The sequence below is a fragment of the Mytilus californianus genome, unplaced genomic scaffold (genome assembly GCF_021869535.1).
Source record: "Mytilus californianus isolate M0D057914Y unplaced genomic scaffold, xbMytCali1.0.p SCAF_5, whole genome shotgun sequence".
In the NCBI taxonomy this organism is placed as follows: domain Eukaryota; kingdom Metazoa; phylum Mollusca; class Bivalvia; order Mytilida; family Mytilidae; genus Mytilus; species Mytilus californianus.
In genome coordinates this window covers 66,727,679-66,749,201 of record NW_026262701.1, presented here as the reverse complement: position 1 = coordinate 66,749,201, position 21,523 = coordinate 66,727,679, and the positions used below count along the sequence as shown (strand labels likewise).

The 21,523-nt window shown below is 32.8% G+C and overlaps 1 protein-coding gene across 11 annotated transcripts in view; it reads right to left on the bottom strand.

Annotated features, from left to right (window-relative positions):
- LOC127701283 (uncharacterized) overlaps nucleotides 1–20,950 on the bottom strand; it is a 526,465-nt gene extending 505,515 nt beyond the window's left edge. For all 11 annotated transcript variants that reach the window (XR_007981970.1, XR_007981969.1, XR_007981968.1 and 8 more), the window contains exon 1: nucleotides 20,868–20,950. The gene's annotated coding sequence lies outside the window, so the exon portion shown is untranslated. The remainder of the gene's footprint in view (nucleotides 1–20,867) is intronic.
- Between the last annotated feature and the right edge of the window lie 573 nt (nucleotides 20,951–21,523).

The following is a 21,523-nucleotide window of genomic DNA, read 5'->3' as shown; positions in this document are numbered from 1 at the left end:
CCAAAATCAATCCCAGCATTCCCTTTGTGATGTGGAACCTTGTGGTACAATGCCAGAGAGATCCATACACTAACACACAAGTTATGTCTGGAAGTTACAAAAATGCTTATTTTTGGCCCCTTTTTCGTTAACTGTTGGTACCATAACCCCCAAAATCAATCCCAACCTTCCTTTTGTGGTATTGAACCTTATGGTAAAATTTCATAGAGATCCATTCACTTAAACTAAAGTTAAAGTGCGAAAACCAATGTGTCTTCGGACGACGACAACGACGCCAATGCATACCAATATACGACCCCAAAATTTTTTTGCGGTCCTATAAAAAGCAAGCTGAGAACAAGTCATCATAAATACTTATACATTATCTTCACTATAAACTTAATATAGCCTGTGTAAATTAATCAGACACATAAAAGTATGGAAGAGTTCCAAAAAATTACATAAACACCAACAGGATTCAATTGGTAATAAGTTTTTTTATCAAAAAATTGGGGAACAATTATCAAACTATCAAGGAGATAAGTAAATCTAACAACTTTATCAACAAACTAATTTAGTTAATTACATCTATATATACTCTCAAACAAATTTACATTAAAAAGCAGATAAAACTTACATTTCATTAAGAGATCCAGGCATTGATAAATACAGTTGTAATTAAACAATTTAAAACTGAAGAGAAAACAGGTGTCTGTTGGTCAAATTCAATGAGGAAATATCTCATTTAAGTTATCAAAGAAATTGTATGATAACAGAAAGTAAATGATTATCAACTGATGATTACTTCTCACAAAATAAATTTCATTGCAAATCTTTTTAAATTAAGTTAAATAACTATTGTTTTTGTTTCGTGTTGATCTTTTTCTTTTAACATGAATCATTACTTCAATATCTTTTAACTTTTTATGCCCCAGCCACTAGTCGAAGATGGCATTAAGTGTGGCCCTTGACCACCCGTCTGTCCCATTTTCGTTTCTGCACTTTAACTTAAGTTTTCCTCATCCAAATTTTATGAAACTTATATACAATTCTAAGAACCAAAACTCACAGACAAGTAAAGCTAACAAAGAGATAAGAAGGAATAGAACCAATGCATTATTCAAGAACTGAGAAATTCACTGGACACAACAGAACTTATCAGAAATCTTATTACACAAGAAATAATAAAGTGCTTCGCTGAGCGCAGCTGGATACGCCCACAGAGGTCCAACCCTGAACAGATGGGGCAAAAATGGACACAATATTCAAGCTTGATACAAGTCTCAATTTGGATTGTAATTAAATATTTGAAACATTATAGGTTTCTGAATAAATGTAGTCAAAGAACTTGAAATTGGTTATATGAATTGAATTTATCGTTCAAATAAAAGGAAAATCAACCCCTGGCTCCTTTGTTCCGCTACTGGGCAATCTAGGGGGTTGGGTTTGTTTCAGATCAAAGATCAATGCTTTCATATAGAGACATATGACTGGGATCAGAAGTATTACCTTCAAGCAAAGGAGTATTTGAAGGCACTGCCTGTAACCGAGTACGGCAGAAAGTGATTTTCCCCCGATTACAGTACTGATTTTCTCCGATTGATTACTGATTTTCCCCCGATTTTCCTATGTAGAGATCACCAAAAGGGTAATTATATATGAATTAAAGAAAATCTGTGTCAATAATTATGTAACCTTCCTTTTCATTACTACATTCTTATCATTGCCCTCCCATGGGCGATATGGATTTTGATGACCAATCCTAAAAATAGAAACTTTTCTGAAGCAAGGAAGTCATTGGAAGTGATTTTCTTATATTATTCAAATATCTAAAAGTGTTACTCTAATTATAGAATACTTATTCAAATGTGCAAATTAAGTAGACTTAGATCTGGAAGTACTTTTTTAAGAAGATTAGGAAAATACTAAAACAAAATATGATTTCAATTTCTGATGCAGTGTACTGATTGTCCACGATCAGTGTACAGATTGTCCCAGAGAAGATGAAGTTAATTACAGATTTTCCCCGATTTTCTCTTATAGTATCATAAGGAAAAGGGTTCATTCTAAGTTTTATTTTTAACTGTTACTTGCAAGAAAATGTCAACATACAAATGCTTTAATTGCTTTCTAAAAATGTCATCTTTGAAAAAATAGTAGATCACCATCAGAAGACATGTTTATCTGAGAAACTTGTCATTTGGAGAAGACTTGAAGAGGGTAGCGAAATAGATTATAAAAGCAGACCATACCATACATTCATTCCAGAACTTCTTGACAGAGAAGGAAAAACTTTAAAATACAAGATGAAAATATTTTAATTTGTAACTAATCAACAAATACACCACAAAAGATCATCAAAAAAAAAAAATCATTACAATATCTGACCATTTCAGACAATTTATCAAATTCACTAAACTATGAATCCAGAAATATACAAACAGTAAGTAATGAACCCCAAGCAAGAAGAAGCCTGTTTAAAGTTTCTGAAACAACCAATGAAATATCCATGAACAAAAAATCTGTAATTCAGTTTTATATATAAAATCATAGAATTACAGGTTTGCATGACAATTTTTTTTGCTTATATTCCACTATATATTTATTATTAGCACATGCCTAAGTGTAAAAAAGATCCACATATTAGCTTTATTTTTGAAGGATTAGCTTTTTTTAAATCGGGGACAATCTGTATAGGTATCAGGGAAAATCTGTAATCAACTCAAACTGATCGGGGACAATCTGTACACAAAAGCTCAAGTTTAATTGCTAGTTTTTTTTCCATTTAAATGCTTATTTTGTCCAAATTTCTACTTGCATTTTTCAGATTATTATATTTGAAAATAATGTCATGAAAAAAAATATATAATTCATACTCCCAGTTTTCTTAAAGCAGACTAAAACAGAATTTATTTGACTCAAATCAGCTGCAACAGCATCAAAACAAAGAATAAGAGAGGTCATGATGTAACTTCAAGGCAATCCCACCTCAGGATATCACTTACTAATGACTACTGACCAGACAGAATAAATCATCTTTAACCAACTGATTAGTTCAAGCTACTTAAATTAAATAATAGAGCTATAGTGTAAAATTTATCATGAAAAATCAGTACAAAATCAAGGAAAATCAGTACTATAATCGGGGAAAAATCACTTTCTGCCGTACTCGGTTACAGGTAGTGAGAAAGTAAATGATTATCAACTGATGATTACTTCTCACAAAATAAATTTCATTGCAAATCTTTTTAAATTAAGTTAAATAACTATTGTTTTTGTTTCGTGTTGATCTTTTTCTTTTAACATGAATCATTACTTCAATATCTTTTAACTTTTTATGCCCCAGCCACTAGTCGAAGATGGCATTAAGTGTGGCCCTTGACCACCCGTCTGTCCCATTTTCGTTTCTGCACTTTAACTTAAGTTTTCCTCATCCAAATTTTATGAAACTTATATACAATTCTAAGAACCAAAACTCACAGACAAGTAAAGCTAACAAAGAGATAAGAAGGAATAGAACCAATGCATTATTCAAGAACTGAGAAATTCACTGGACACAACAGAACTTATCAGAAATCTTATTACACAAGAAATAATAAAGTGCTTCGCTGAGCGCAGCTGGATACGCCCACAGAGGTCCAACCCTGAACAGATGGGGCAAAAATGGACACAATATTCAAGCTTGATACAAGTCTCAATTTGGATTGTAATTAAATATTTGAAACATTATAGGTTTCTGAATAAATGTAGTCAAAGAACTTGAAATTGGTTATATGAATTGAATTTATATTCAATTAAAGATTTCTTGCTGTTGTGCAATACACTGTGCTGTTGCGCAATACTTAGTAAATCTGTTGTCACGACTATAAACAATTAAATAACTTCTCAATGTCATATCAGAAATTTATGAAAAACTCAAGGGAGGTTATCTTAATAGATATAAACCAGGCTCCAAAGTTTATTGAAAACTGCTCAAAGCACTTTAAAGGTATTGTCCGAAAACTGGAAAATCCCCCTTTTTTTAATGAATGAAACCCCATAACTCGGAAACGTAAAATCTAAAATTTCTAAAGAAAAGGGAGCTTACACCAATAGATATTAACAATTCACCAAAGTTTCATGAGAACTGCTGAAAGTATTTTTGAGTTATTGTCCGAAAACTGGAAAATCCCCCTTTTTTTAATGAATAAAACCCCATAACTCAGAAACGCAAAATCTAAACTTTATAAAAATCAAAGGTGAGCTCATGTCAATAGATAAAAACAATTGACCAAAGTTTCTTGCAAATTGGAAGAAGCATTTTTGAGTTATTGTCCGAAAACTGGAAAAGCCGCCTTTTTTAATGAATAAAACCCCATTTCTCGGAAACGTAAAATCTAAAATTTATGAAAAACGAAAGCAAGCTCACGTCAATAGATATATACAATTCACCAAAGTTTTATGCAAATTGGGTAAAGCGTTTTTGAGTTAATGTCCGACATGTTGACGACGGACAACGGTATACCATAATACGTCCCGTAAATGGGTGTATAAAACTAAACAGTGAAAATATTAAAATACCACACAGCCCAAAAATACCTAAGACTCGAACAATAGAACTCTTTATTAGCTTGCAGTGACATCAAATGCTATCAAAAAGTATTTTCCCATATTTTAAAGCAAGCTTGAGTGGGGGCATTTGTGTCTTTATACTCATTCTTCTTTTTTTTTATATCTTTGTTTTCCTTACCCTTTCAATTAAGTTTGAATACATCCTTTTATTATCTTACATCATAATATCCCTTGTTGTTCACAGGATTTTATTTTCAAAAAATGTTCATGTTTACCCAATACTAATTCACAGATCTTGAAGATATTAATTGTATGATTAAATCTCTGATTGACTGCGTCATGTGCACAGTCTCAATGCAGATGACCAAACTAATGGGACACAAAATATAGATGAAAGTAAAGTAAAATGAGATAGATAATCAAATCAATGTGCCATGGACACAATTCAGCCAAGAGCAAGTGAGTATATGAAATAAGTATATGAAAATATGTATTAATAAAATGCTTCGCTGGGCGCAGCTTGATACGACCGCAGAGGTCGAACCCTGAACAGTTGGGGCAAGTATGGACACAACATTCAAGCTTGATACACACTGAATTTGGATTGTGATTAAATATTTGACACAGCATAGGTTTCTGACACAGAATGAATGTGGTCTAAGAACTTATAAATTATTAATTGACCTATTCAAACCATATCATTATTATTTGCTTTTACATATAAATCAGAAATAACCAATTAATAAAATGCTCTGCAGGGCGCAGCTTGATACGACCGCAGAGGTCGAACCCTGAACAGTTGGGGCAAGTATGGACACAACATTCAAGCTTGATACAGCTTTGCATTTGGATTGTGATTAAATATTTGACACAGCATAGGTTTCTGACACAGAATGAATGTGGTCTAAGAACTTAAAAATTTTAAATTGGACATTCACCTATTATGGTCCAATATCCAAAATCTAAATACATGGCTAGATTCAGCATATCAAAGAACCCCAAGAATTCAGTTTTTGATGAAATCAAACAAAGTTTCATTTTGGACCCTTTTGACCTCAATGTGGACAAAGTTGATAACTGGGCCCAAAAATCAAAAATCTAAATACATGGTTAGATTCAGCATATCAAAGAACCCCATATATTCAATTTTTGTTGAAATCAAACAAAGTTTAATTTTGGACCCCGATTTGGACCAACTTGAAAACTGGGCCCATAATCAAAAATCTAAATACATGTTTAGATTCAGCATATCAAAGAACCCTAAGAATTCAATTTTTGTTAAAATCAAACTAAGTTTAATTTTGGACCCTTTGGACCTTAATGTAGACCAATTTGAAAACGGAACCAAAAATTAAGAATCTAAATACACGGTTAGATTCGGCATATCAAAGAACCCCAATAATTCAATTTTTGATGAAATCAAACAAAGTTTAATTTTGGACCCTTTGGACCACAATGTGGACCAATTTAAAAACGGGGCCCAAAATCCAAAAACTAAATACAGGGTTAGATTCAGCATATTAAAGAACCCCAAGAATTCAAGAATAAAACCCCATTGAAATTGGTCAAGAAATAAGCAATTTATACGAAGTATCTTCTTTTGCACAATACTGTGCAATTAAATATTTCTTGCTATTGCGCAATACTGTACAATTGACAATTTCTTGCTATTGCGCAATATTGTGCTATTGGATATTTCTAGCTATTGCGCAATACTGTGCAATTGTTATTCTTGCTATTGCGCAATACTGTGCAATTGAAGATTTCTTGCTATTGTGCAATACTGTGCAATTAAAAATTTCTTGCTATTGCACAATACTTATTATATAATAATTTACACATCCTGTTTGGTGTGTATCTCCTACCATATCATTATTATTTGCTTTTAAATATAAATCAGAAATAACCAACTTAAAATGGAAAATTTTAAAAGAAAAAAAAAAGGAAAAAAAGAAAAAAAAAGGAAAAAAAAAAAATCCCCCCCAAATTTTTGGAACCCCCTTATGATTCATCACCCCCAAACTCAATCCCAACCTTCCCTTTGTGGTATGGTACCTTGCAGTACAATTTCAGAGAGATCCATACACTTGAACACAAGTTATTGTCTGGAAACTAGAAAAATGCTTATTTTTGGCCCCTTTTTGGCCCCCAATTCCTAAATGTTTCGGCAATTATCCCCAAACTCAATTCCAGCTTTCCCTTTATGATATGGAACCTTGTAGTACAATTTCAGAAAGATCCATACACTTACACACAAGTTATTGTCCTGAAACTAGAAAAATGCTTGATCTTTGCCCCTTTTTGGCCCCCAATTCCTAAAATTTTGAGGAAATTACCCCCAAAATCAATCCCAGCCTTCCCTTTGTGGTATGGTACCTTGCAGTACAATTTCAGAGAGATCCATACACTTGAACACAAGTTATTGTCTGGAAATTAGAAAAATGCTTATTTTTGGCCCCTTTTTGGCCCCTTATTCCAAAACGTTTTGGGCAATTATCCCCAAACTCAATTCAAGCTTTTCCTTTGAGATATGGAACCTTGTAGTACAATTTCAGAAAGATCTATACACTTACACACAAGTTATTGTCATGAAACTAGAAAATGCTTGTTTCCCCCCCCCCCCCCCTCTTTGGCCCCTAATTCCCAAAATTTTGAGGCAATTACCCCCAAAATCAATCCCAGCATTCCCTTTGTGATATGGAACCCTGTGGTACAATGTCAGAGAGATCCATAAACTAACACACAAGTTATGTCTGGAAGTTACAAAAATGCTTATTTTTGGCCCCTAATTCCTTAACTGTTGGTACCATAACCCCCAAAATCAATCCCAACCTTTCTTTTGTGGTATTGAACCTTATGGTAAAATTTCATAAAGATCCATTCACTTAAACTATCAATTATAACAACAAACTAGAGGCTCTAAAGAGCCAGTGTCACTCACCTAAGTCTATATCACGGTCGCGAAACACGTGACTTCGTCTTGATCAGTTTCACGGAAAAATGGTGCCCGTCAAATTTATATTATAGTTCGCTTGGATGTAAACTTTAAACGCAAGTATTTACATATCATCGTGTTCACACATAGGACCCCCCTCATCATATGCACATTTTTCTTGCGAATATTTTGATGCATATTAAGTTATATTTCACTGTTGGTTTCATAGAGAACATTCACGAAATATTTCAGACCTGCTGAAGATTGTTTGGGATTGTGTACACAATATGACCGTAAAATCACTGTAAATCCATTTGTGTGTCTTATTTTCACCAATCGTGTACAGAAACTTACCTATATTTACTAAATCATTCATATAAACTAGCGTCAATGTATATTTTTGACATTATTGCGAGCTGAACGCAATAATATTTTTTTTGTCAATAAATGATCAGTGTTCACGGTAAGAGTTTAAGTGATCAGTTCCACGGTTTAATTCTGAGTCAATATGATAAGATCACATTTAATGTCAGTGGCTGTAATTTTGATGGACTGCAGAGTGCACGTTTTGTCTTTTGTTTTGTATTCCCTATTTAGGTGAAGGAGAATATATTACTGTTAACGAACATTTGGCTGAACCAGACATATATATGTCTCTGGTTGAACTGAACAGTGAGCGCTTTGTGTGCCCTTGTACTTTCTCACGTTTTGGAAAAGGAGAATGTCCCTTTGGTATCTGTTCGTCCCTCTCTCGTATTGTGTGCAGCGATTTTGATAATATCCTCATTAAATTCCTGTCTGTAATGTTGCAACGTTGAGATTGTCTATTTGATTAACTCTTTGGCTGTCTGACAGTTTTTTCTCTATGCTTTTGGAGTTGCCGTGAAAGCTTTGTTTTTTTCCCGCATTATGGGACCTTTAATAAGAGAAAACTAGATATTGACAATGCCCCAATCCCACATATTTTAGATTAGACAAACAGTGATGTTGGTATACAACTTCTAATTGTAAAGCTGTCTGTAAGACACAAATGATGCCCCCGCCTGACCATAAGAAATTATAAATTTAACACTTTGTATGATGATGTGACTGAAGGAGGACAAACCGTGATCTTCTTTATGCAGCTACATGTACATTTTTAGTACTTTGAATTTTTAATGTTATTAAATCAACCTGCAGACTAATCATATAAAAATAATGGAGTCTGAAGCCAGTTGATGTAGCAAATATTTTTGCTGTATACGTTTCAAGACAGAACAGTCGGTCAACTCAAACACACCGGAACATTAAAAGGTGCATTTGACTTTCTCTTTTCGAATCAATTATTGCCCATTTTTAGGACCTCCCCAAAAAAATGTCTTTGGGAGCAGAGATGCAAATCAATGTTTAAGAAAGATAAATCTATTATCTTTCTTTGGATTTTTTTTCCGGCGGAATTTATACTTATGCACAAAAAAGGTCCACTTTGATTTGAACCGGCTACACAAGACTGTTTTATGAAAATTTGTCTATAATTTAAAAGTTTTGGGAGCCGAGATGCAAATTAATGTTTAAGAAAGATAAATCTATTATCTTTCTTTAGATTTTTTTCCGGTGGAAATTATACTTATGCACAAAAAAGGTCCACTTTGATTTGAAAGGGCTACACTAGACTGTTTTATGAAAATTTTTCTATAATTTAAAAGTTTACAAATATCTCGAAGCTCTATAGTATAATTCAAGTTAAAGCATTATATAAGATGTCTAAAATCCTAAATTATGCTCCTTTTTTAAACTTTTAAAGCCCATAGAAACAGATGTAAACAATTTAAATATACCAATTTTGCTTTTTTACCTTCTCTGACAAAGAGTTCAGTATCTTTTGTTTAATTTCAACTGGATTTCCGCCTGTTACCTTCCCAGAATGTGATCTGATCTTATCATACTGATTCAGAATTAAACCGTGGAACTGATCACTTAAACTCTTACCGTGAACACTGATCATTTATTGACAAAAAAAATATTATTGCGTTCAGCTCGCAATAATGTCAAAAATATACATTGACGCTAGTTTATATGAATGAATTAGTAAATTTTGGTAAGTTTCTGTACACGATTGGTAAAAATAAGACACACAAATGGATTTACAGTGATTTTACGGTCATATCGTGTACACAATCCCAAACAATCTTCAGCAGGTCTGAAATATTTCGTGAATGTTCTCTATGAAACCTATAGTGAAATATAACTTAATATGCATCAAAATATTCGCAAGAAAAATGTGCATATGATGAGGGGGGTCCTATATGTGAACACGATGATATGTAAATACTTGCGTTTAAAGTTTACATCCAAGCGAACTATAATATAAATTTGACGGGCGCCATTTTTCCGTGAAACTGATCATGACGACGTCACGTGTTTCACAACCGTGTATATGCATCTTCAACAATGGGCGCTCTCCAACATTGTAGACTAGAATAGAACTGACAAAAATCTCTTTTTTGTAATCTTGTATTGCTGGTAATTTTTTCTGTTTACAGTTTCTCTACATCTTTTTTAGTTTTTGCTCGAAACATAAAAGAGGGTAAAATATATAAAAGAAGAATGTGTCCCATGGTCTGCTTGTAAATATATGGCAAAAAATTCAGCAATTATTCCATTTATAAAGGGACACAACTCCAGAACAGTAAACGTGAAGCCAACATATTCGAACTAGCTCTGTGTTTGGTAGTAATACACATTTTGTATAAGTTTCAGAACATTTGGTTGTGGCAGGGTAAAGTAAGAATGCGGAAACTGCAAATTTGCCAATTTTTCCATTTATAAAGGGACATAACTCGAGAACAGCAAAAGTGACGCCACCCAATTTCAAATTTGATCTGTGTTTGGTGATAATAAGCATTGTGTATAAGTTTCATAACATTTGGTTGAGGGAAACTTAAGTAAGAGAATGGAAACTAATTTTGGGTGTACGGACAGAGTCATACAGACAGACAAGGTAAAATTTATTACCACCTCTGCCGTGGTGAAGCCAAAATAATTATCATTTAAGGGCAATCACTCCTATAAAGAGTTTACTAACTATATCAGAAAAATTTGACTTGTTAGTAGATCTTGTCTTGCTGATCATTTTTGTTATTTAAAGTTTATATCTATCTTTTATAGTTTTCAAGATAAAAGGTAATAAAATGCTCCGCTGGGCGCAGCTTGATACAACCGCAGAGGTCGAACCCTGAACAGTTGGGGCAAGTATGGACACAACATTCAAGCTTGATACAGCACTGTATTTGGATTGTGATTAAATATTTGACACAGCATAGGTTTCTGACACAGAATGAATGTGGTCTAAGAACTTAAAAATGTTTAATTTACCTATTCAAACCATATCATTATTATTTTATATATAAATCAGAAATAACCAATTTAAAATGGAAAATTTTAAAGAAAACTAGAGGCTCTAAAGAGCCTGTGTCGCTCACCTTGGTCTATGTGCATATTAAACAAAGGACACAGGTGGATTCATGACAAAATTGTGTTTTGGTGATGGTGATGTGTTTGTAGATCTTACTTTACTGAACATTTTTGATGCTTACAATTATCTCTATCTATAATGAACTTGGCCCTGTAGTTTCAGTGGAAATTATTTTGTAAAAATTTACAAAATTTATGAAAATTGTTAAAAATTTATTATAAAGGGCAATAACTCCTTAAGGGGTCAATTGACCATTTTGGTCATGTGACTTATTTGTAGGTCTTACTTTGCTGTACATTATTGCTCATTACAGTTTATCTCTATCTATAATAATATTCAAGATAATAACCAAAAGCTGAAAAAAATTCTAATAAACTTCTTCGCTGAGCGCAGCTAGATACGCCCGCAGAGGTCCAACCCTGAACAGTTGGGGCAAAAATGGACACAATATTCAAGCTTGATTCAGGTCTGAATTTGGATTGTAATTAAATATTTGACATATTATAGGTTTCTGAATAAATGTAGTCAAAGAACTTGAAATTGGTTATATGAATTGAATTTATATTCAATTAAAGATTTCTTGCTGTTGTGCAATACTTAGTAAATCTGTTGTCAGACTATAAACAAATAAAGTTCAATAAATTCTCAATGTCATATTAGAAATTTATCAAAATAAAAAGGGAGCTTACATCAATAGATATAAACAATTCACCAACGTTTCATGAGAATTGGTGACAGCATTTTTGAGTTATTGTCCGAAAACTGGAAAATCTCCCCTTTTTTAATGAATAAAACCCTATAACTCAAAAATGTAAAATGTAAAATTTATAAAATTCTAAAGGGAGCTTACATCAATACATACAAGCAATTCACCAAAGTTTCATAAGAATTGCTGAAAGCATTTGAGTTTTTGTCCGAAAACTGGAAAATCACCCCTTTTTTTTATGAATAAAACCCCATAACTCGGAAACGTAAAATCTAAAATTTATAAAAATCGAAAGCGAGCTCATGTCAATAGATATAAACAATTCACCACAATTTCTTGCAAGTTGGTGAAAGCATTCTTGACTTATTGTCCGAAAACTGGAAAATCCCCCTTTTTTTAATGAATAAAACCCCATAACTCGGAAACGTAAAATCTAAATTTTATAAAAAATGAAAGGGAGCTCACGCCAATAGATATAAACAATTCACCAAAGTTTTATGCAAATTGGTTAAAGCATTTTTGAGTTAATGTCCGACATCTTGACGACGGACGGACGGACAGACGGACAATGGTATGCCATAATACGTCCCGTAAACGGGCATATAAAAATGTGTACCAGTTCAGTGAAAATGGACGTCATACAAAACTCATAAACATATAAATGAACTAAAATTAAAAAAACATACAAGACTATAAACAAAGGCCAGAAGCTCCTGACTTGGGACAGGCGCAAAAATGCGTCAGGGTTAAACATGATTAGTGAGATCTCAACCCTCCCCCTATACCTCTAGCCAATGTAGATTAAACAAACACACAGCAATACGCACAGTAAAACTCAGTTTAAAAGAAGTCGGAGTCCAATGTCAGAATAGGTAACAAAAGAAACTAAGCAAAATGACAATGATACATAAATTAACAAAGGACTACTAGCAGTTACTGACATGCCAGCTCCAGACCTCAATTAAACTGATTGAAAGATTATGTCTTTATCATATGAAAATGAACCACAATCCCTCCCGTTAGGGGTTTAGTATCATACCATCATTAAATATATGAGAAGAACATAACACGTATCATGCCAATAACGGATTTTAGAATAAATGTGTTTATTTCCGATGCAAAGACCCTATAAGTTAATCAATATTAATACCAAAATATGCCATCTTTAATGACCTGACAACAGTATCGTAACTATATCCCTTCTTAATAAGTCTTTTAAAAGGTTTGGTTAGCTTTTGAGGTGAATGCCGACATTTCTGTGCTTTGTAAAGAATATTACCATAAAAGATTGGATGTGAAATACCTGAACGTATAAGATGTCTGCATGTTGATTTATAATTACGAATAATGTCCTTGTACCGATGATAAAATTTAGTAAATATTTTGACAAGTTTGTGATATCGAAAACCCTGGTATAATAATTTTTCGGTAATACAGAGATTTCTTTCGTTAAAATCAAATACGTTGTTACATACACGAGCGAATCGAACACGTTGAGAAATATAAACACCATAAGATGGTGACATGGGAACGTCACCATCTAAAAATGGATAATTAACAATAGGAAATGAAAAATCATCTCTTTTATCATAAATTTTGGTATTAAGCTTCCTGTTAAAGATATAGATATCAAGATCCAGGAAAGGGCAGTGTTCATTGATAGTATTAGCTTTATTTAAAGTCAGTTCATCAGGATAAATCTCTTTAGTGTACATAATGAAGTCGTCATTATTGAGAGCCAATATATCATCCAAATATCTAAAAATGTTATTAAATTTTTGTATAAGATGTTGTTTCAATGGGTCTTTGCTGATTTTAGTCATAAATTGTAACTCATAACAAATCAGAAACAGGTCCGCAATAAGAGGTGCACAGTTAGTCCCCATTGGAATTCCGATAACTTGACGATATACGGAATCTCCAGAGCAAACAAAAATGTTATCTAGCAATAAACTGCTTCGCTGAGCGCAGCTGGATACGCCCACAGAGGTCTAACCCTGAACAGTTGGGGCAAAAATGGACACAATATTCAAGCTTGATACAGGTCTGAATTTGGATTGTAATTAAATATTTGACATACATCTATTATAGGTTTCTGAATAAATGTAGTCAAAGAACTTGAAGTTGGTTATATAAATTGAATTTATATTCAATTAAAGATTTCTTGCTGTTGTGCAATACACTGTGCTGTTGCGCAATACTTAGTAAATCTGTTGTCAGACTATAAACAAATAAAATTAATAAAATTCTAAAGGGAGCTTACATCAATAGATATAAACAGTTCACCAAAGTTTCATACGAATTGCTGAAAGCATTTTTGAGTTTTTGTCTGAAAACTGGAAAATCCCCCTTTTTTAATGAATAAACCCCATAATTCGGAAATGTAAAATCTAAAATTTATAAAATTCTAAAGGGAGCTTACATCAATAGATATCAACAATTCATCAAAGTTTCATGAGAACTGCTGAAAGCATTTTTGAGTTATTGTCCGAAAACTGGAAAATCCCCCTTTTTTTATGAATAAAACCCCATAACTCGGAAACGTAAAATCTAAAATTTATAAAAATCCAAAGGGAGCTCATGTCAATAGATATAAACAATTAACCAAAATTTCTTGCAAGTTGGTGAAAGCATTCTTGAGTTATTGTCCGAAAACTGGAAAATCCCCCTTTTTTTAATGAATAAAACCCCATAACTCTGAAACGTAAAATCTAAAATTTATAAAAAACGAAAGGGAGCTCACGTCAATAGATATAAACAATTCACCAAAGTTTTAAGCAAATTGGTTAAAGCGTTTTTGAGTTAATGTCCGACATGTTGACGACGGACGGACGGACAGACGGACGGACAGACGGACGTACAACGGTATACCATAATACGTCCCGTAAACGGGCGTATAAAAATTACCAATTCAGGGGCAGCAACCCAACAACGGGTTGCCTGAATGGTCTGAAAATTTAAGGGCAGATAGATCTTGACCTAATGAACAATTTTGTTTTTGAAAGATTTGCTAGAAATGCTTTAGGTTTAGATATATGAGCCAAAAACTGCATTTTACCCTATGAACTATTATTAGCCATGTCGGCCATCTTGGTTTGAGGGCGGGGTCATCAAACACAATTTTTAAACTACATACCCTAATGATGATTGTTTACAACTTTAGTTAAATTCATCTTAGTAGTTTCAGAGGAGAAGATTTTTGTAAAAGATAACAAAAATTTACGAAAAATTGTTAAAAATTGACTATAAAAGAGCAATAACTCCTTAAGGGGTCAACTGACCATTTTGGTCATGTTGACTTATTTGTAGAACTTACTTTGCTGAACATTATTGCTGTTTACAGTTTATCTCTATCTATAATAATATTCAAGATAATAACCAAATAAGGCAAAATTTCCTTAAAATTACTAATTCAGGGGCAGCAACCTAACAACGGGTTGTCCGATTCATCTGAAAATTTCAGGGCAGATAGATCTTGAGCTAATAAACATTTTTACCCTTTACCAGATTTGCTCTCAATGCTTTGGTTTCAGAGATATAAGCCAAAATCTACATTTCATCCCTATGTTCTATTTTTAGCCATGGCGGCCATCTTGGTTAGTTGGCCGGGTCACCGGACACATTTTTTAAACTAGATACCCTAATGATGATATTGGCCAAGTTTGGTTAAATTTGGCCCAGTAGTTTCAGAGGAGAAGATTTTTGTAAAAGTTTACGGACGACAGACGGACGCCAAGTGATGAGAAAAGCTCACTTGGCCCTTTGGGCCAGGTGAGCTAAAAAAGGAAAAAAAAATCCCTCCCCCAAATTTTTTTAACCCCCTTATGATTCATCACCCCCAAACTCAATCCCAGCCTTCCCTTTGTGCTATGGTACCTTGCAGTACAATTTCTTAGAGATCCATACACTTGAACACAAGTTATTGTCTGGAAACTAGAAAAATGTTTGTTTTTAGGCCCCTTTCTGGCCCCAAATTCCTAAACGTTTAGGGCAATTACCCCCAAACTCAAACCCAGCTTTTCCTTTGTGATATGGAACCTTGTAGTACAATTTCAGAGAGATTCATACACTTACACACAAGTTATTGTCCTGAAACTAGAACGGTTGTATAAAAATGCTTATTTTTTGCCCCTTTTTGGCCCCTAATTCCTAAAATTTTGAGGCAATTACCCCAAAAATCAATCCCAGCCTTCCCTTTGTGGTATGGTACCTTGCAGTACAATTTCAGAGAGATCCATACAATTGAACACAAGTTATTGTCTGGAAACTAGAAAAATGCTTATTTTTGGCCCCTTATTCCTAAACGTTTAGGGCAATTACCCCCAAACTCAATTCCAGCTTTCCCTTTGTGATATGGAACCTTGTAGTACAATTTCATAAAGATCCATACACTTACACACAAGTTATGTCTGGAAGTTACAAAAATGCTTATTTTTGGCCCCTAATTCCTTAACTGTTGGTACCATAACCCCCAAAATCAATCCCAACCTTTCTTTTGTGGTATTGAACCTTACGGTAAAATTTCATAGAGATCCATTCACTTAAACTAAAGTTAGAGTGCGAAAACTAATGTGTCTCCGGACGACGATGACGATGCCAACATCATACCAATATATGACCGCAAATTTTTTTTGCGGTGGTATAAAAACACTACAAATGGTAAATATCTTCATTTAAGGGCAATCACTCCTATAAAGAGTCTACGAACTATTTAAGCAAAATTTGACTTGATTGTAGATCTTATCTTGCTAATCATTTTTATCATTTAAAGTTCAATCCATCTTTTATAGTTTTCAAGATAATGCCAAAGCTGTGGTTTTCTTTGTTTTGCGTCTGCGTCCCTTTGGTATCTCTTTCATAAATTTTATTTTTATTTTACATTCCTATTTTGTTAAGTTTTGCTTTTTTCACTAATAAGCAATTGTTTTTAATATTGTGATATATTTCTATTTTTTTTAATCATTGTTTTTGTAATTAAGCTTTAAATTCATTCATTATTTCTTTTGATTTATAGAATAAAAATATTACATATAATATGTTCTTCTTTGCACAAAGCATTTACATATGGTGAGTGCATAGTAGTGCCTGCATAGAATATGTAAGGATTAGAGATAGATATGCATAGGACAAGTACATTTTATATCTTAAGAAGCAGAAATTGCTTTCTCGTCCAGAACATTTGAATTCACTCCTATTCGTTTGGTAGAGTATGGTCAGTCATCTTCATTTTTTGTTAGATGTTTTGTTTTCTCTTTGTGTGTTTGTTTGATGAGAAAAGCTCACTTGGGCCAGGTGAGCTAAAAACTGCAAAATTTACTTAAAATTACTAATTCATGGGCAGCAACCCAACAACAGGTTGTCTGATTCGTCTGAAAATTTCAGGGCAGATAGGGCTCAACCTGATGAACATTTTTACTCCATGTCAGATTTACTCTAAATGCTTTAGTTTAAGAGAATTTTACAAGCCAAAAACTGCATTTTACCCCTATGTTCTATTTTTAGCCATTGCAGCCATGTTGGTTGGCAGGCGGGGTCGTCGGACACATTTTTAAAAAATAAATACCCCAATAATGATTGTGGCCAAGTTTCGTTAAATTTGGCCAGTAGTTTCAGAGGAGAAGATTTTTGTAAAAGTTAACGACAGACGACGACGACGACGGACGCCAAGTGATGAGAAAAGCTTGGCCTTTTAGGCCAGGTGAACTAAAAAATGGTAAAATTGTCCTTAAAGGGCAATAATTCTAATAAGGAGATGGCTGATGATTTCGGCCATGTTGTCTGATTTGAAGACCTTGTGTTGCTAAATACAATTTTTCTCTATCTATTAGTTTTCAAAAATGAAAAAAAAAATGGTAAAATTCATCATTTTAGGGCAATACCTCTATAAGAATTGTGAGTGTGTATATTTTGCTGGTTGCGGGTTGCGGGCTGCGGGTTGCGGGCTGCGGGTTGCGATCTAATAAGTCAGTTGAAAAATAAATAGGGAAGAAAAAAAAAATCACCAAAACACTGTCATGACTGTATATACTTGTAAAAGGTTATATTTGTGAAATTTCAAAAAATTGTGTAAGAATGTGTATTATTATTAACAGACTTTTAATGATTTATTGCTGGTCATTTATTATACCAATATATCAGAAAATAAATAGATATATCAAAACCAAAAATATCACTTATTATAGAATTGATAAAAAGTAAAAATTGTTAACCAGCTAGGCCAGTGCTTTTATCACACAAAGCAATGACACTATTTAAAGTGTACGAAAAGTAACTTTTCAGGAAGAAATTACATAATTTTCTTAAAATTTCCCTGAATTAAGTGTGATAATGAAAATAATGATCATACTTGAACAGAATTTTTTTAATAATTCAAGTAATTTAAAAGTGTCCAAAGATTGCTAAGATTTTATCTTACTATGATTCTAGATCATCTCATATTTGTCATACATTTGGCATACAGACCTTAAACTATTTATGTGCAATAACACATTGCTTTGTGTTGTTATAGATTGTTATATTAAGGATATATTATCACTTTTCTTCCTATTTGTTTGTGTTTCTTCTTTTTCTCCTTTTCTTTAGATAAAACATGATTTTAATTGAAACCTATAGATAATTAGCCAGATTTACTAAATTTTTAAGGTCAGAAATTTATTGTGTGAATGGAACCATCTAATTTTAGGATGGATTTATTGGTTTTAGTGACAGATTCTTCAGACAAAATTTTATATAACTTGTTTGATATTGTTTCAATTGAGGGATTTATGTTCTTCTGTCCAAACTCATTAAATAAAAGTAAAGGAGATGTAATAGTTATGTGCAATTCAGCATCCCTTTGCATATATATAAAAAAGACCTTTCATCCTTAAAATAAAAATGAAATAATTTTATAAAGTACCAAAACTTAATGAAAGAGAAGCCATAGAACATACAGTGAATACAAAGTCTTTACAAGAAAGAAAAGAAAAGTTATCGCATAAGTCAATAGTTATATGTTTACAATTATATATATATATATATAAGTCTAAATTGAAAACTAAAGGGAGGTTATTTCAATAGATATAAACCAGTCACCAAAGTTTCATGAAAACTGCTCAAAACATTCTTGAGTTTTTGTCCAAAAACTGGTTTATATATATAATTATTATAATTTAATACCAAACAGAAAACAATAAACTTGCGGAAAAGATGGTATACCGCAAACATGAGGTGCAAAAATTTGTACACCATATCCGGATTTCGGCAATTAATGTCTCTTCAGTGATGTTAGGAATCGAAACGGTATTTGGAATATATATATAATAAGTACGTCTGAAGCAGTGACGTGTTGTTAAGACGAATAATATATATATATTGTCAGATACAATTTGTTTAAGTTCAAAATTTACTATTTTAATGTTTCATTTCTATGGTCAGTCAATATGTCTTAATAAACTGGAGAAACAAATAAAGGTTTAAATCAAAATAAAATAATGTATATTTTTTTTCAAATTTGTGATACAGAAATACTTTATTTTTTTTTATTTTCATCATCTGGACTAAAGTCATCTTCTTTTAATATTCTTTCAATTATTTTTAACAAAATTTGATAGTTTTTTATTTCTTTCCCTTTTTTTTAACCAATTTGCATGAAAGTTTGGCGAATTGTTTATATCTATAAGTTCCCTTACGATTTATATAAATTTTACATTTTACATTTCCGAGTGATGTGGTTTTATTCATTAAAAAAAGGGGGGTTCCAGTTTTCGGACAATAACTCAAGAATGTTTTGAGCAGTTTTCATGAAACTTTGGTGACTGGTTTATATCTATTGAAATAACCTTCCTTTAGTTTTTATAAATTTCTGATATGACATTTAGAAGTTATGGAACTTTATTCATCGAAAAAGCGACGGGCGTATCATGCGCTCATGCCACAGCTCTTCATTAACGTTAAACCTGTAAAGGAAAATTAGTATTTAGATTTTTATGTAACTTTGTAATTTAATGAAATAGAGCAGCCCGCAACCCACAACCCGCAACCCGCAGCCCGCAAAATAGTGATACTGAAGAATTGTCTGACAGTTTTGACACAACAGGACAATAGGTAGAGCTCAACATTTTGGGTAAAAAGGGTAAAAAGTAATTAGTCATTAATTGCTCATTTAGTCGTGAATAGATCTGAGGATCCCAACTTCAGTTATCAGACAACGTACTAACCTTGTTTGTAATGAGGGGTTATCAAAGCAGGGCTTGTTTTTATAGTTCTTATTCATCGTGTCACTTTTATGACCGGAAATGTGTGACTGTTCAAGCAAGAGGTCAGGTCAAAAAGATTGGATAAACTCAATTTTTTACTTAATTATGACTCAGCACAACCAGACCAGAATATAATCTCTTGCACTTGTCTGGACAATACAACTGTTTTGGAAGCCATGGTTCAACTACATTTCAGTTCAGGATGTATCATTATATAACTAAAATTTTGAAGATGTCATGTGCATAGTGACATTATTATGATTTTCTGGGGAGGGAGATTTTGAAATTGAATATCCTGGCCTATGTAAGAGCTGAAAATAAATAACATTTGAACATTCTGCAACACGTACAAAATGCAGGAAACAGTTGTGTACAAAAGTTTGCCACAAACATAATAAGCATGGATAGTGACAGATGAAAATGATTAGTCAATGTGCAAAAAATCCTCCTGTCCCCTAGAATATCAAATGATCTTCCCCTTATCTTTGTTCTGAATCTTTAGAACAAAATACAAGAAATATACATGCTGATAACAAAAGTGTGTGTAAATTATCTTATAAAAATATTAAATGAGATGTGTTACGATTGCCAATGAATCAACTTTCCTCCAATAGACCAAATGACAAGTATGTAAAGCTAAAACAATTACAAGCCAATCTCAACCAGTGCTGAGACTACTATAACAGTTAGTGTAGTCTCAGACCAGAACAGTGAAGAAATTTAGGAATCAAGTGTCTCTCCAGCAGTTTGAAAAATAATATGGATTTGTATGTTGCAATATCGTTTGAAATTTCAAAAATTGAAATGTAAATGTTAATCTCTATATTCTGTATATTCTGTGGTAAAGTTGCGGTTGAATGCTAATTTCACAGACATAGGTCCCCCCTTTTTTTTTACTGATGCATAATTATCATGTTATATAATGCATTTGTCCTTTGTTTAGTTAATCATTAAAAAATAAAATGTAAGGATTCATTCAACGAATTGTCAATGTGCAGCATTTACCGATTTAGAATGTGCAACAATGCAAAATGTGGAAATCGTCAGTTTCTGATGTTGAGTTGTCAAATTAACATGTGTGTATTCAACTTCCGGCAATACACATTTTCCCGGCATACTTGTTCAACGTGTTAATTGAAGCATGCGCAACAGAATTGCAATTAATTTAGACTGAATAATTAATTAGCTGAAATAAAATATCTACATTTGATTCAAATAATTAACTTCCTTTGCTTTTATGATTGGGTATATAACGCATTATTTTTTTTCTTGTGTGGAATGGAGTAAGACAGCGCAAGGATTATTTGATGTTTGTAAACAACGAGCACGTGCTCCACGCACCAGTTGCTGTCTTGTACAGGTAATTAGTTTAAATTTCAACCTATGCTAATTATTGAATGCACTAATTTCACAGTATATGAGCGTAATGCTAGAATAGTTGTGTGCATTGTAAAGATACAAATCGACTAATGTCACTTGAAATGGTAGAATTTTGTTGTTCGCGGGTTTTTTTTTGTGAATCACGACAAATTCGTCAATTTAATATGACATTTAATTGAATCAAAGACATATGTATATATGTCTTTGATGATTGAACTTATGAACTGAATTGAATTCATTCATAGCAGAAAGTTTGTGTCATTAAATTTTCGAAATGTTTA